At 40.3% G+C, this 15,368-nt stretch overlaps 1 protein-coding gene across 1 annotated transcript in view; it reads left to right on the top strand.

Moving 5' to 3' along the window:
• Positions 1 to 15,368, top strand: part of pitpnm2 (phosphatidylinositol transfer protein, membrane-associated 2) — a 62,390-nt gene that overhangs the window by 12,664 nt on the left and 34,358 nt on the right. Inside the window, exon 2 of the mRNA XM_084745668.1 lies at positions 1,061 to 1,098. The gene's annotated coding sequence lies outside the window, so the exon portion shown is untranslated. The remainder of the gene's footprint in view (positions 1 to 1,060; positions 1,099 to 15,368) is intronic.

Here is a 15,368-nt window from a genome sequence, read left to right on the forward strand (position 1 = left end):
TTAGACATTTAGCTGATTTTAACTGTTAGAAAGAGACTCTACCAGATTAAATAAAGGTTATACAGTATAAGTGATACTGTTGTGTTTAAAGCTTGTTTTGCTTCGTTAAAAACTGTGAATTTGATTTGATTAAGTAATTTTTTTTGCAATTTTGTCAACCTTTTCCAATGCATTATATGCAAATATGCATAAAAATACTTTAAAGGAAACACGGTTGGTGTTTGGTGTGAATTCTGTGTTAACAGCCTCTTCTGCTGAAGAGCAAAAAAGATCCGGGTTTCAGGTGTAAATCAGAAATTGATTTGCAAAAGTGTCCAGGAGTGGAATTCTGTTTTCCTCGTTCCTCAGATGTTTGTTTTTGAATGCAGTGAAAACTATTACAGACGCACAAAGTACCAAAGGCCCAGATGAGCGGTCGGTGTGAGCGGTGATTAGCCGCGTCCCCTCCCTCCTCAGACGGTGATGCAGCGACGCCATTTACCAGAACGCAGGGGAAAGCTGAGCACTTAGAGGCATCACAACTAACCCCTTGCTAGCAGCCCCACCACCATCACGCTGCTCTCTGCTGTCACCCCGCCTCCCCTCCCACCTCCCCCTCCACCTCCACCACCACCATCACCGCCCTGAGCTAAAAATAGCCTGTCCTCTCTCATCACCCAGCCATCGCGTCAGGGCCGCGTTCACTCTCATCTGCTGCCCACGCCTCTTTTTTTTTTTTTCATGTTGTGATGTTTTGACAGTGTCAGATGATGATGTTTGGCATCCATCAAGGAAATGACACCTCCAGCTAATTTCATACACACAAATCAGTCTTAAATACAGGGTAGACTTCCTAATATTGACTCCATTTTATTCTGTCATATTGCATTTTTTGTTTCCTAAATTGGGTTGAGGAAGGAACGTGTTTCGAAAACATGACTTCTGCTCCATGTCTGGTATTTCTGCAGCACGAGTGAAACATATTTGACTCCCTCACAGAGCCGTGTGTCAGTTCTTCGGCGCTGAACTCATGTTTCTGTGCTGCTCACTGAGTCTCATCTCGTCTGTCTCTGATTCACAGGAAGAAGGTTGGAAATCATCCCTGGAGATGGACCGCAGGTCAGTGACAACATCTCGTATCTGTCTCATTTTCTGTCAGCAGAGCAGAGGTGGAGGAAGTATTCAGATCCTTTACTGAGATAAAAGTACCAATATAACAATGTACAAATACTCCATTATAAATCAAAGTCCTGCAGCCAAAAAGTAAAAGTTCTGCAGTAAAATGTCGCCATAATTCTGACATTATTAGATGCATCGATGTTTTGCTGTTGCAGCTGCTGGAGCTGGTTTGAACTATTTTATAAACTGTAAGCAAGTCCAAAGGATCACTGGTTAACTTGGAGATGCAGAAGCAGTGTGAAGGCATAACAACACAGGAGCGAGTCACACACATCTTGCCACACTCTCTCATCTACATCCATCCAATAATGTCTAAAATTAATGGGTTACACTGGTTTCTATAAAAAGTGTGAAAGTAGAAAAGGAAGAGTTAAATCGATTAGAGCTGCACAACGATTAATCTTTGATTATTTTTTATTATTCAATTATATAAGTATTAACTTACCTAAAATACATGTCAAAAACTTGTCTCATTAATATTTCAGTATTTTATTTCACCAAGATCCTGAAAAATAAACTTCTAAAGCACATTAGAATAATAGAACAGTAGAACAATAGTGACATATTTTAAAGTTTAAAGTCTAATTATCACTGTATTTAATGGACTCCATGTCAGATGCTTGATCAGAAAAATACTTGACCTCAAATCAAAAGGATCTGTGATGTGTATTAATTTAATAAGTAATTACTGTCAACCCTTCACTGAAATGAAAAATCAGTCTTTTGATGTAAAACTTACACTGGTTGTGAAGTTATTTCATCACTGGAGTCAAAAGCAGGTAAGATGGTGTTTTTGCATCATTGTGGAGCAAAGAAAATACTTATTGTCATTTTTCTGCCGACTGCAATGAAGCACAGACAGTCTTAATGTTAGTTTAGTTTCTGTCTCATACGTGGCTGATAAAGTGAACAGAAACGGCCGAACAACACCGTTAGATGACACATGAAGTGCAGACATCACTTTTAACACGGGGGTGATGAAGAGACTAAATCTGTCTCAAGTGACTTCTACTAACAGAAACACGTCCCACATGTTGATGCTCCTCATATATCAGCTTGTTCTGCGGGTGAATCCATGCTCTGACCGGGTGCAGCAGTTCATAACGACACGTCGACACACAATATGCAAATCGACGTATTTTCGTAATCGATGACGTCGATTTCGTCGACAAATCGTCCTAGCACTAAAATCAATTAATACAATAAGAAAAAACAAAAACTGAGACAAAAGAGAAGCAAAAAACAAACAAACAAAACCAACAACAATTAAAAAAACGAGGCCCACAGGCAACACGTTTCTCTGTTGGTTCGCCATCCTCAGGTTGTGCAGCAGCAGGTAGCTTGTTTTCTGTCTTGGCGTCCAGCTCGACCTCGGTAGTTTCCTTTGTCTGTTCGCTGTCTCTCTGCAGACGTTTGTCTTCTGTATCCTCCTGTTCTTAAAGGTGTCCTTGTGTCTCTACAGTGAAGGCTCGTTGTCGCTGTCGTGATCTTTTTTATTTTCTTGCATTCGTCGTTTCTTGAATAAACCGCTGTTACAGCTGATCTGCAGCGTGATACAGTGCAGCACCGGCAGGCGCTCTCACACGCAGGCTGAGAAAATGCAGTGCCAAAATAAAGGGCTGTGATTTCTGACATATTATGTAGATATACCTGCCGTATTTCACCGTCTGACCAATGTAAGCTAGCTTTAGCCTCAGTCTTTAAGCATTAATGTTATATCATGTACCCAGCTGTTAGCTAACTTTGCATAAACACTTTCACAGGGTTCTTGTTTTAAAATCTGTCAGATAGAGTTATCAGTGTAAATTGCATAAATGCAGTGCCAGAATGGAAAGCTTGGCAGGCGTAGCAACAGTAACTAAGGAGGGCGGGGCTTAGGGTCAACTGTTGTAAATTGTTAATGATTAAAGACAGGAGTGAGTAATCGTGTCCATTCACTATTTGTGTTTTAATACAAAAATATAAATATTGCACACAGTGTGATTATATAGACTCCAGTGTCCCTGGCAGGTTCTATCAAAAAAAGAAACGAGAGAAATTAATGTGAAGTACTTCATTTTTTATCTAGTTTTAAGTGTGATGACACTGAGGGTGGCTAACGTTAGCTGACTTTAGTTATTACTGTGTAATTCACATTATGTATATATGTTCACTGGCTTAGTGACACTTCTTGTGCATTTGTACACAAGATATTAGTACAAGTACCTCAAATTTGCAGTGAAGTGCAGTACTTGAGGAAAATGTACTTAATCTGTGAACCGTGTAACCTCACCCCCTGGTGTAATAATGAAATTAAAACTGAGCTGAAGTGAAAAATAAACGTAGCAGTCCACTGGGAATTTAACCAAACACACGCTGCAGCAGCCAGCGTGACGTCCTGACAGAAATACCGTCAGTAACATCACAGCAGCTGACGCGCTGCGACCTGCGGCCCAGCTCCCGTTTGATCCGCGCGGGATGAGTAACAGGAGGCGTCTGGCGAGGAGAGATGTGTTTGACACCATCACAAATTAACAGCCGGAATCGTGGCAGATGTTCCCGTCCTGCAGCTGCGTGTACGGCGGGTCTGTGGTGTTTGGAGAGCAGCAGGCTGATTCTGTTAGCATGTGTTCTGCTGATGCTCAGATAAAGTGTGTGTGTGTGTGTGTGTGTGTGTGTGTGTGTGTGTGTGTGTGCTGGGCGGAGTACCCATCAACAAGTCATTTCATTCTGAGGATGCACATCCCTGCAGCTCGCAGATAAAACCGGAGCGAGGAGAGCGATGTTCTGCTGCACAAATCACAGAGCTCATTCTCATGCTCAGCCTCGCCTCCTGTTTGCTGGTATGACAGTAGATTCAATCTCCGTTTAAAGTTTGCCTTTTGTGATCTGCTTAAACGTCTTCAGGTTCATCCTCCAACTCCCTAATCTTCTGCAGGATATTGTGTTTGAAATGTCCTTAAAGACGAAGCCGCAGCCACACAATCCCCTATAGAACACTATAGTCTGGCTGCAGGTGGGATATTTTTAACCTCAACCCCCTGAGATGTGTTGGCTGGATGTAATTAAAGAGACGTTTATAAAGCACAGACATGTGAGTCACAGAGTTTATCCTACGCTCGCAGCGCTCACTCAGTGCAAATCAGGTCTCATTCAAAGAAATACCACCAGTTTGTGTCTCTTGTGTATTAAAATTACGAGCCACAGAGCACAACGTCTGATTTCCAGAGAAACAAATACCCTGGATATATCCTGGACATTTAACAACACGTACTGCTGTTCTGAAAGCTTTTCCAGAATCCTTAAAGGTGCAAAAAATGAGATGATCCCTGACTTGTCTATAACAGCTTGTGGACTGAGGATGTTTTTCTGGGAAAATCCAAAGGATGTGACATTTATGCGTTCTCCCCAGCGTCCCTACAGCGCTAACAGTGTGCAACACTAGCTAATGTTAGCTTAGAAATGGATACTGCTAACTGTGGCTGCCCCTGACTTTAAGATTTTCCTCGCTGACTAGTATTAGTATCAGTTCAAGACATCAGTCGACCGGACGTTGCAAGTTTATGATATTAATTTAATTATTTGAAAATATATTTTTGTGGCACAATGCAAGCCAACTGATAAATGCTAACAGCAAAAGCAGTAATGACTTTGAGTGTTGCTTTATTTCAACGCAGCATTGTTCAACATGGATCGTCTTTACTTAATGTTACCTATACTGTACTTTACCTCTGTTGGCGTTGGAGGCTGTGTCCCACTAATATCAATAAATGACAGTCCAACACAAAATTCAAAGTCAAAGCTAACATTATTGCAAAACGAGAAATATTTTGTGATATTGTGTTTTTCTTAGGTTGCTAATTAATGTTAGCTTGCTTGCTGTTCAAATAGATAACGTCTGCTAATTCATTCAGATTCCTGGGACTGATGTGGCCTGTAAAAACTAGCTTGACTAGCTTGACATTTGCAAAGTACTTCATGCAGGTTAGCTAAATTATAGCTTTCTGGCTAACCTTAGGTTGCTTGCCTGCTAATATTTTCACAAGCAAAATGCTACCTTAATATTACCTTAATCAGCTAGCTTGCCATGCTTTGGATTTTATAGGGGTTTTTTTTGCTATGCAGCGCACTGAAATTAAGCTACAGCAGCAGACTATTAGCTTAGCATAAGGACTGCAAACGGGAAAATAGCCAGTCTGACTCTAATGAAATTCACCCATCAGCACCTTCAAAGCTCACTGATGAATGCGTTTTATATCTTGTTATATCCGAAGACTAAAAAAAGTTAAGAAAAAAAAAAAAAAAACAACAGTTGCCAGGCAACCAGAGACTGGCGGGCACTTTGTAAAACAGCAAAATATCATATGAGACTTTGAGGAACAAATGTCAACCTCCGACTCAGAGAAGTTAACCCAGGCCTCGTGTGCAACTGTGCATGCACCGTACAGAAGCAGGATTCTGGATTCACTTTATTCTATTTTATTTAACCAGGGAAGTCTTAAGTTCCTCTTAAGATCTTTTTTTTAAAAATGATGACTCATTTACAAATCTAACATCTTTCACTTTTGGGTCACGTCATACAACGTGCAAAGACGTGTTTCACCTGGTTACCGTCTTTGTTAGAACCATAAAAATTAGTTTTTTGTGCAGCAGAGAAAATATCTTTTCATCCAGATGTTTAGGGGCATCTTTGAGGATTCTGGACTTTTCAGAAATTGCTGGGTATTTGTTTTTTGCTTAAACGGCTGCTTTGTTCTGTGACTTTGCTGTGTGAGTGTAATGATAATAATACATTTGAGGCGTAAACTTTTACTAAACAACAGAGAGCCTAATCCTTTCTGATCAAAAATCTGATCACATTAACACAAAACTCTGATTCATTTTTCTGAGTTTGTATTTTGCATTTAAATAACTGTGTTGATACGAGATGTCAGCATGCAGTTTAAGTAATTTAAGACCACATTTTAAATGTAGATTGTATCCACTGATGTACTACTGGAGTGGCCTCACAGCTACAGTCTGGATTAGTAGAGTTTGCCCAGAATTTCGCTCAGTCACAGATTTGTTAGTCAAAAAGGAAAGATTTGCGTTCGCACCACTCAGCCGGCTCATTCAAATTCTGCGGACAGCGCAGGTGAGACAAACACACAGCAGGAGACGCTGGACGGTCACGACACCCTGCAAATAGATGCATAATCATCAGAGCAGGTGATCTGCCCCTGGGAGGGCAGATAAAAGTGATTCACGCTCATGTTCTGCACGTCACCGCCACACAGTGCATCTCTAGTATCACATTTAAAAATGCATCACATTTGAATCGAGGTGTTAAAGATTTGTGAGGATGTGTCAACGGAGCTTCGCCGGGCGTTTTTATGGTCTGTGTGTTTCTGTTTCACTGTGTTGAATGTGCAGAATGTGAGTCACATTTGTTGGACACTTTAATCTGTTAAATAAGATATTTGTGACTATTGATCGTAGCTTTCCTTAGATGTTCAAACTGCAACAATTTGTCAATTAGTTTAAATCATTTGCAATGTAAAGATGCATTATTTTCTCACGTTTCAGCTTCTCAAATATGAGGATTTTTGCATGACTTTCCCGTCATTGTAAAATTAATATCTGTTATATCTGTTATATATTGGCTTTAGACATGTCGGTCGGACAAAACAAGACGTCTGAAAGCAGAACCTTGGACTTGTTTACTGGCGTTTGTAGTCCAGATGAGTCTGATGTCTCTGGTTGCAGTTCCTCAGATGTGAGGATTTATTTTCTCTCTGTTTTATATCATTAATATCATTGTTAGAAGAAGGTCTTTGGGTTTCGGAGTGTTTAAAAGAAACAAAACATTTGAAAATGTCACCTTGGACTGATTTCTCTGGCATATAGTAGATCATTATACTCACCTGTTGCACACTTTAATCAGTAAATCACTGCTTTCTCTGCATGTGTGATGAAAAAATGAGACATGTTACATGAACAGGAAAAATGCAATCATTCTTTATTTTTGCCATCATTGAAAAATGAACAATAGAAGTAAAATTATGCTGAATCTGTTATTAATATTCTTTTTGTACTCTCTTGATTTGTGCTCTTGTTTTCTAACCCAAGTCTTACTTTTAACTGATCCCCTCATATGTATAAAATCCACCAAATAATTATAGCTATATGTTCCTTTACACAGCTACAGTGTTTTATTGGAAGAGACATGGAAAAATAAGTTTGCTTTTAGCGACTTCATTATTAACCTCTTTATTAATCAAGTGTGATTGGTTGTCTGTCCAGTGAGAGGCGGGACCTTAGTTTGAACCATATGTTTGATGAGTATTTTTTAAGCATGCATTGTTTCCTTTGTTTTGTAGACTACTTATAATTATACAAGGTTAACTGACTTAAAGACTTTAGAGCTTAAAATTATATATATATATATATATTTTATGGTGCCACTCTGTTGTGTTGTGATTGGAGTTTATATTTTAAAATAAAAATGTAAACACAGAAATGTAAGAAATTGTAATATACTGTAATGTTAGTAGGGCGGCAACTTACGATTATTTTCATTTTTTAAAATGTCAGAAAATGATGAAACATTTTGATCACTGCTTTCCAAAGCCTGAGGTGACGTCTTTAAATGTCTTGTTATGTCAAAAACACAAAGATGTTCAGTTTACCACCAGAGAGGAGTAAATCAGAGAAATTGGGCATTTTGTAAGATTAAAAATGACTCGAAATGATTGAATTAGTTATTAAAATAGTTGGTGATTAATTTAATATCAATTAATAATCGATTAATCTTTGCAGCTCTAAACGTTAGTCTAATTAAATTATATATGAGATATAGAATTATATATGATATGAGAAATGTCACGTGTGCGTCTGTGCATGCCACCCCTGCAAACAATTCTGCATAATACAGTAATTTACACACACTGTTTTGGGTTGTAGTTGGTCTTGAGGAGTCTAAATATAAATTAAATTCAACTGAACAAGAAATTTATATCGGTGGGAAATTTTGTTGTGTCTCTGTAAAAATTTAAGCTAAAAGTTTACAAAAGCATGCACAGCTAGATGTGAGAAATACGAGGTGCTGGATGCAAAAGCACGTGCAAAACGAGAATGAGTCTGCACACTAGAGAATGCTTTTATAAGCTTTTATAAACATTTATTAATCTACCATCATATGATACAGTATTTCAGGTGAAAATCTTCTGCAGGCCTTCTTCTGTTTTTGTGTGAAATGTAACAATTAAGGTTTAAAATTAGACACACAGACTTTATGTTAAAATTAAATCTATTTATAAAGTCTCTTATTGACCACAGTTTCCTGTCCAACTGTCCAAAACTTCCCTGACGAGGTTCCGTCATTAAACAAATGGAGAGCAGAGTCTCGGCGTCGGAGAGTGATGTGCACTGAAAAGGCAATCAATCTGGTGGGCTGCGCCGCTGACTTGCTGCATCACAACAAACTCCACCAATCGGGCCTCAGCCTCATGCGTCTCCATGGTAACAGAGCTTCCTCAGTCCCGAGGAGGTGGAGACAGCGAGGTGATGGTGGTGGTGAGGGGAGGAGGGGGGGGGGGGGGGGGGTAAAGGGAAAACAGACCAGAGGTGGATGGGGGGGAGAGGAGAAGGAAGAAGGTGGAGGAGAGAGGGAGGGAGAATCGATACCTTCTCTTATTTCACGGCGAGGATTTAAAAAGCGACGCTCCTTCCCGATCAGAGGGGGCGAGCCGCTGAGGATTGGCTGACAGCAGACGGCAGCGAGTGCAGGGATGGGGCGGAAGGATGTCTCTCTGGGACCGGGATCTGCAGCGGCCCCTCAGCCTGAGCTCAGAGGATCAGCTGGGTGGCTGTGGTGAGGTGGTTCCTTCTGAGAGGTAAACAGCTGCTTTCTTTCACCTCCGCTGCCTTTAATTTGAAAGGTTGGAACATATTTCCTGTGTGCTGCACTGTTACGAAAACACAGGTTAATTAGGTGATGGCAACATGGATGCTGCCTGCTGGACTGTGGCTTAACACTCGTCCAGACTGATGCAAAGAGGAGGAGGAGGTCGAGGAGCTGCAGGTGGCTGCTGTTTGAGGTGGAGACCAGAGGAGATTTTTCTGCGAGGAAGATCTCAACGTGACAAGCGATTCGTGTTTGATTTGTTTGGTTTTATCTGTGAGGATCAGTGTGACAGCTTAAACAGCGATGAAATGTCTTCTTGTCACGTTGGGTGGTTGTGATGTGCCGCACGTTCGCCGAGTTTTTCATCTCTGAGTTGTGTTCGCTGACGGGAGGAAGCTGCGAAAATCAATCAGTACAGGAGGTAATAACTTTCTACAGAAAAGACTGGGGATGCACCATATGGATTTTTTTCCAGCTGATACCATTAACCGATAATTATCTGCTTCTCATGGCCGATGCTGATGAGAAAACCGATAATTTGTATTTTAAAAGAAGTTGTAGTTGATGCACACCTGAGAGTGAGAAAAACTGAGATGTAGTGAGCAAAGACAGATGATTTAAAGGGAACACTTGTTTTGTTCTAATGTTGCGAAATCTGTTGTTCTTCCTGCATCCAGTGATGTCACAGTGATGTCATTGGTGTTGTCGAAGAACTACAAGTTATACCAGCTTCTAGTCTCAAGCTCTGGGTGGGCAGCGGGCGTGCCGGATGAGTATTTTTGTCACTGAACACTTTGTTCTGGTAAGTAATATCTCCAGGCCAGCGTGGTGATACATGGCAACATGGGCGTTGGTGAAAGAAGATTGCGTGCAATGCATGCTGGTACATGTAGGCGTTGTCGGCACGGCTCTCCAAGCAGGAAAACTCAGCTTTCTTTGTCAACATGGCAGCACGAGGGCTGAGGCCGAGGGATATTTTTTTAATATCTATTCTATAAATCCATTTTAGCAATAACAAAATTAAATCCCACGTTATGGTACAGTTACTCACTTTAACAGAGGAAGCAGTTCAAAGAGCTGGGAGTATCTGGAGAAACTGTTTTTACTCTGAGCACTGAGGGCTGAACAGTTTATCAAAACTTTTATTGAAATCATAATATGGCCTACTGCAATTTTCATATCACAGAAGGGGCAATATGTATTAAAATATAATCATAATGATAAAACTTTATTTCTATAGCACTTATCAAAACCAGCTTCACAAAATGCTTCACACATAAAACACAATAACAAAATACAGAGTAATGAATTAGTAAACAGGCATAAGGCATAAAAGAAATTAAACTCAAAAGCAACATATGATTAAAGCCCACAAATAAATGACCAAGGATAAAAAAAACAAAACATTTTGTACAATAAAACTTCAAATACATAAAGTGGTGCAGCATCAAGAATGAAGTGAAGTGTAACTTGACACACCAGCACACACTTCTGATGGGTAATAAGTGATGATTGAAAGAGATTATGTTTCTGAGACTGAGATAATGGTGCATATTATGGAGGAAGAGTTTAAATTAGAATTAAATTAAAAGAAAAAGGAAAGAAAACAAATTGTTGGAGAGAGTTCTGGCTCCACACAGTATGCTACAGGGAATAAAAATGTCTGTGTGTAATTGTCTGTAAATAAAAATCGATGCTACATCTCCACTTCCTCCCGCTGAAGCAAAAATGTCGAGTGCCGCCATCGCAAGCTGATCAGGCTATTTGGAGCCAGAATCTGCGCAGGAGTGATCAGGGTTGGAGCTTCGGTATTGAGGTCACACTCCTGGCTAACTCAATCGCAAGCAGAGCTCAGCTGTCAATCATGGCATGAAACCCACTTTTTATAGCATCAAATTAAAACTAAACTTATCAGACTTTTACTTTAACGTTTATCAGTGTGATAAGAGCGACCTAAAATGACAGAAACCATGACAGAGAAAAATTTATTTGACGTGAACTTTAATTTTTTCTCTTGGCACATGTCCCGTCTGCTAAGATAGAGGGGGCGGGGTCTATGACCTGTACTGCAGCCAACCACCAGGGGGCGATCAAAATGTTCTGGCTTCAGTTTTGGGGAGCTCTCTGGTCTTTGTTCGGCACAGATCCTCGTTAAACTCCAACCATAATCATTTAAAAATCGCTTTCAGTGAAAATGAGAATAATCTCTAATCTCAAATCATATCATGATTACAATGTCAGTCAAAATAAGTGCAATCAATATTGTAAGTAAAATGAAATAAAATAAAAACTTCACAAATAATCTTTGGCTTTTATCGAGCATTTTGCCAAAGAATTCAATTCAATAATTTGACATAATCTGTCAAATCAGATATTATTATTATTATAGAAGTTATTCAGCAGCTATAATTTCATTACAGAATAATAAATAATGTAAATTTATCGTTCTTGGCTCTGATATTTGTATCCCTGGTAAAGGCTTTGAATACTATATGAATTAGATTATATTTTTCTATGTTTTACTATAAATATTTTGTAGCTGTTAAATGCAGTTTAGCCACAGGTGCTGATGACTGCAGTCTGTTGAAATCTACACGTCCAGCTGCTTTGACTGAGATATTATACTACTGTATAGTATATTTGTCATCTGATTCATTGACAGTTCTGCATTTTTCCTCTTCAGATGTGAATATTTCTGGTGTGTGTGTGTGTGTGTGTGTGTGTTTTAAATCCGTGTGTGTGTGTGCTATGATTATTAAAAGCAGAGACAAATCCCGTCAGGGGATCTTGTTAGCGCAGCACGACTCGCGTACCTCCCCGAACCGCTGAAGAATCGAATCAGATGCATCCTGGTGCATCACACTGTGATGTGTAACAAAGACGTGACGCTTCGGCTTCTTGCTCTTAAATGTACGAGTGCAGTGTGACAGATACATATGCTTCATATATATTTAAATATAATCATGATTATTCATTGGACACACTCTGCCAACATGTTGAGAGGAATTTAACATGGCTTTGATTTTTATGAATTAAACATGACTGTTGCACATTAAACGTGCAGAAAACAAACCAGAATGACTGAGAGCTGATGAGGAGCTGTGCCTTAAACTGCACAGAAATATGTTTTAATATTCCCATAAAGAAAACCTTTTCTTTTCTGTTCAGACTGCAGAATTAGCTATTAGCATGCAAGTTAGCTGGTGGATAGTTTTGGGTGAGGAAGATTAATCTGTTTAAAGGTAAGACAGGTCACTGTTTCTGCATATTAATGGGTGTTTAATGAAAATTGCAAGAAATTAATCAGGCTCCGTGATCAATGCTTTGCTGATCAGTTTGACGTATGTTCAGAGTGCAAGACCTGGTGATAGTGACGGAAGACGGATGGCTTTGGATGGAAAAAGCAACATGGTGTTGTGCTTAGAAAACAGGGAGGCCGCGATCTCGTTCTTTTGGTCATGACCCACCTTTCATGACCACAGGTGAGAGCAGGAATGAAGATTGACCGGTAGATCGAGAGCTTTGCCTTCTGGCTATGCTTTCTTTTTGTCTTCTTGTTTTTTTTTTTTATGTTAATGTTGTCATTTATTTTTGTTCATTTTCCCCCCATTTTTAAAAAAATGACTTTATGAAAACAGCCACTGAATAATAATGACAAAGTCTTCCATTATTTCGACTCACAGGATCTTTTTTTTCATCACATTTGCAGTAATTGACTTGCACAAAGAGAGACAGTGCATCCATCAGTGCAGTGAAGAGGAGGCGACCATATATTGCACAGATCTGCCCGTTTGTCTCCGTCACAGAGACTCCAGTCTGCAGTGTAAACCTCAGACTTGTAGAGAAACATCAGGCTTCACGGTCAAATAAAGTTTATATCACGTCGACACTCATGGCCATATTTACATTCTCCCTTTCTTATGCTGGGAGTCATCACACTTTAACAGGGCTTGAAATCTAACCCACCTCTGTGCGTTATGTTTGCAACATTTCACTTGATGTTGCCCAAACAGAACCTCAACAAAAGACACGGGTGGCTAAAAGATGTTTTGACAGGAAGGAGGCGGGGCAGAGCAACATGGCCACTGTGTCCGCAGGGCAGATCATTTTCTGAGTAGCGTAAGGCCAAACTGTGGGGGCGCAGCAGTTGGGGTGGGAATCTCAAGGTACCTCATTAGATGATTCAGAGGGCTTCGATTCGATGTCAGCACAATTCTTGATGCATTTTAGCATTTTAGCACCTAAAGACCCTAAAGATACTTTGCAGAGGAGGTGGTGGAAACCAAAAACAGAGCTAAAAAGAGAAGAACTATTGGATGCAATTAATTAGGTGGCCTCAAACACAACCCCAAATAAATGCTAATGTTGCTCTGCGTCTGCTGCATGTTTGTAGGCAGCTGTTTGCTTTAACTTCACCTTTACTTAAAAGGTTATAATAAGTCAGTGTTCAGTTATTGCAGGTTTAAGAGACAGGGTTGCTGCAGAAAACCCTGCAAAGAGCAGAGAGGTGTGTGATCTCAGCTCTTGACAGAAACATCCACAGTCTGTCTTTTAGTTGCTCACAGTTTAATGTGGATGGGTGGATGTTAGGCCAGGGTACGTTTTTCAGGGGTTCGGTTGAGCGGGAAGTCGGCCCCCGTGGGAGCAAGCTGCAGGCAGGCGGTGCAGTGTGTGTGTGATGGGCCAGAGCGTTTTTTTTTTGTTTTTTTTTTCTCTGAGCTGGTTGCCTCAGTGGCAAATTTGGTGCAATTTAGCCGTAGGCCTCCTCAGTTTGCCATCACACAGGGCTTTGATCAGGGGCAGCTGGCAGCCGGTCGCCCGCTCTGTGGTGCCAATGAGACGTTTACTGTCTCAGCGGAGGAGGAGCGGACACAGATTTTTGGCTGCAAGCTCCATTAGAGTCTTTTGAATTTAACCAGGAAACCAGGAAAGTTTTTTCAGCGGCCGCTGGAGTTAGTTGTGATAATTCATTTCACACCGTCACACCAGCTTGAGCCACCCAGCAGTGCTCGCATTATTTCCATAGAGGACAATCTTCCTTTATGATTGGCTGGATGTTTTATTCCTAATGCCGAAATGCGAGGTGCAAACTTCATCAGTTAAATGGATTAGAGTGGTCAGAGATACACAGGAAAGGCAGAGAGGTAATTTCCTACGCCCTGTGGTTTTGTAGCTCTGTGGGAAATTGGCCATAAGCCCAAGGGAACTTTGTTTAGGTTTGAATCCAAAGTAATTAGCAGGGATGGAGCCATATTACCAAAGAGGTATTGAAGGATTTTGAGTTGAAAAGCATTACATCACCTGGTGATAAAGCACTTCCTGTTATTCTGTATGTATTATAATTGAAGTATGTGGTCGCCTGCCAACTCAGAGGTTCGTGTTCTAATGTTCTCGTTTCAGGATTGAGTGCTCGGCTTATTACTGAGGACCGAAGTAACACTGTTGCTACTGGGAATGCAAATATATACTGAAATATACACACATATATGTGACATAACATGAAAAGCTTTGCAGTGCAAGAGAAAGTGGATGTTTGTTCAGTCTATATACTAAATATTGAACTATAATCAATGATGACACTAATGATTATTTTTGTAGTTGATTAATCGGTCAGTTGTTTTCTGATTCTGATAAAATGTCAGAAGGTGGTTATATTCGCTCTTCTTTTAGCTCTGTTTTTGGTCTCCACCAGCTTCTGAGGGAAACATCTGGCCCTTCAGCTGCTAAATGCTCCACTGTCTTCACTGTGTTTGTCTGCCGCAACAAGAGCAGTGAAACTGAACCAAAACAGTACAACTGAGGGCAGAAAAAACAAAGAAAGATGCTAAAGAAAACTGCTGCGGTGGCCATACCTTTACCCACGTAGTATCTAGGGCAGAAACTAACATTTACTGTCAGTATTGATTAGTTTCCCAACTAATCACTGCAGTTCAGACATTTGACAGTCAAAAAAACCCCAAACTCATTTTATAATGATGGAAAACAGAATATTTTTGCTCAAAAAATGACCTCTAGTAACGTTCTTCCAGTAATGAGCAGCCATCCTCTTAAGTTTATTCTTCACTTTATCTTTTCCTCTGAGTGCAGGCTGCTGTATTTGATGTGCTGACTCACAGCTCTCTCAGCTGATGGAGGCAAATAAAAAACAAAAGGCTCCGTCTTCATGCATAGACTCAATCTGTCTGTGAATCTGTCTGTGTGTCACTTTTCATCCGTCTCCGCATTTTTGTGCTTTACGGGGATCACTGCGTCTCTGTATACCGTCGTTCTTCTGTCGGTCAAGGACTTATTCTTCACAGGAGAGAAGCGCCGCTCCGTTTCCCTGCTGTAATTGTATCAGAGCACA

This window comes from Lutjanus erythropterus, chromosome 20, assembly GCF_056507025.1.
Source record: "Lutjanus erythropterus isolate fLutEry1 chromosome 20, fLutEry1.hap2, whole genome shotgun sequence".
Taxonomy (NCBI): Eukaryota; Metazoa; Chordata; class Actinopteri; order Lutjaniformes; family Lutjanidae; genus Lutjanus; species Lutjanus erythropterus.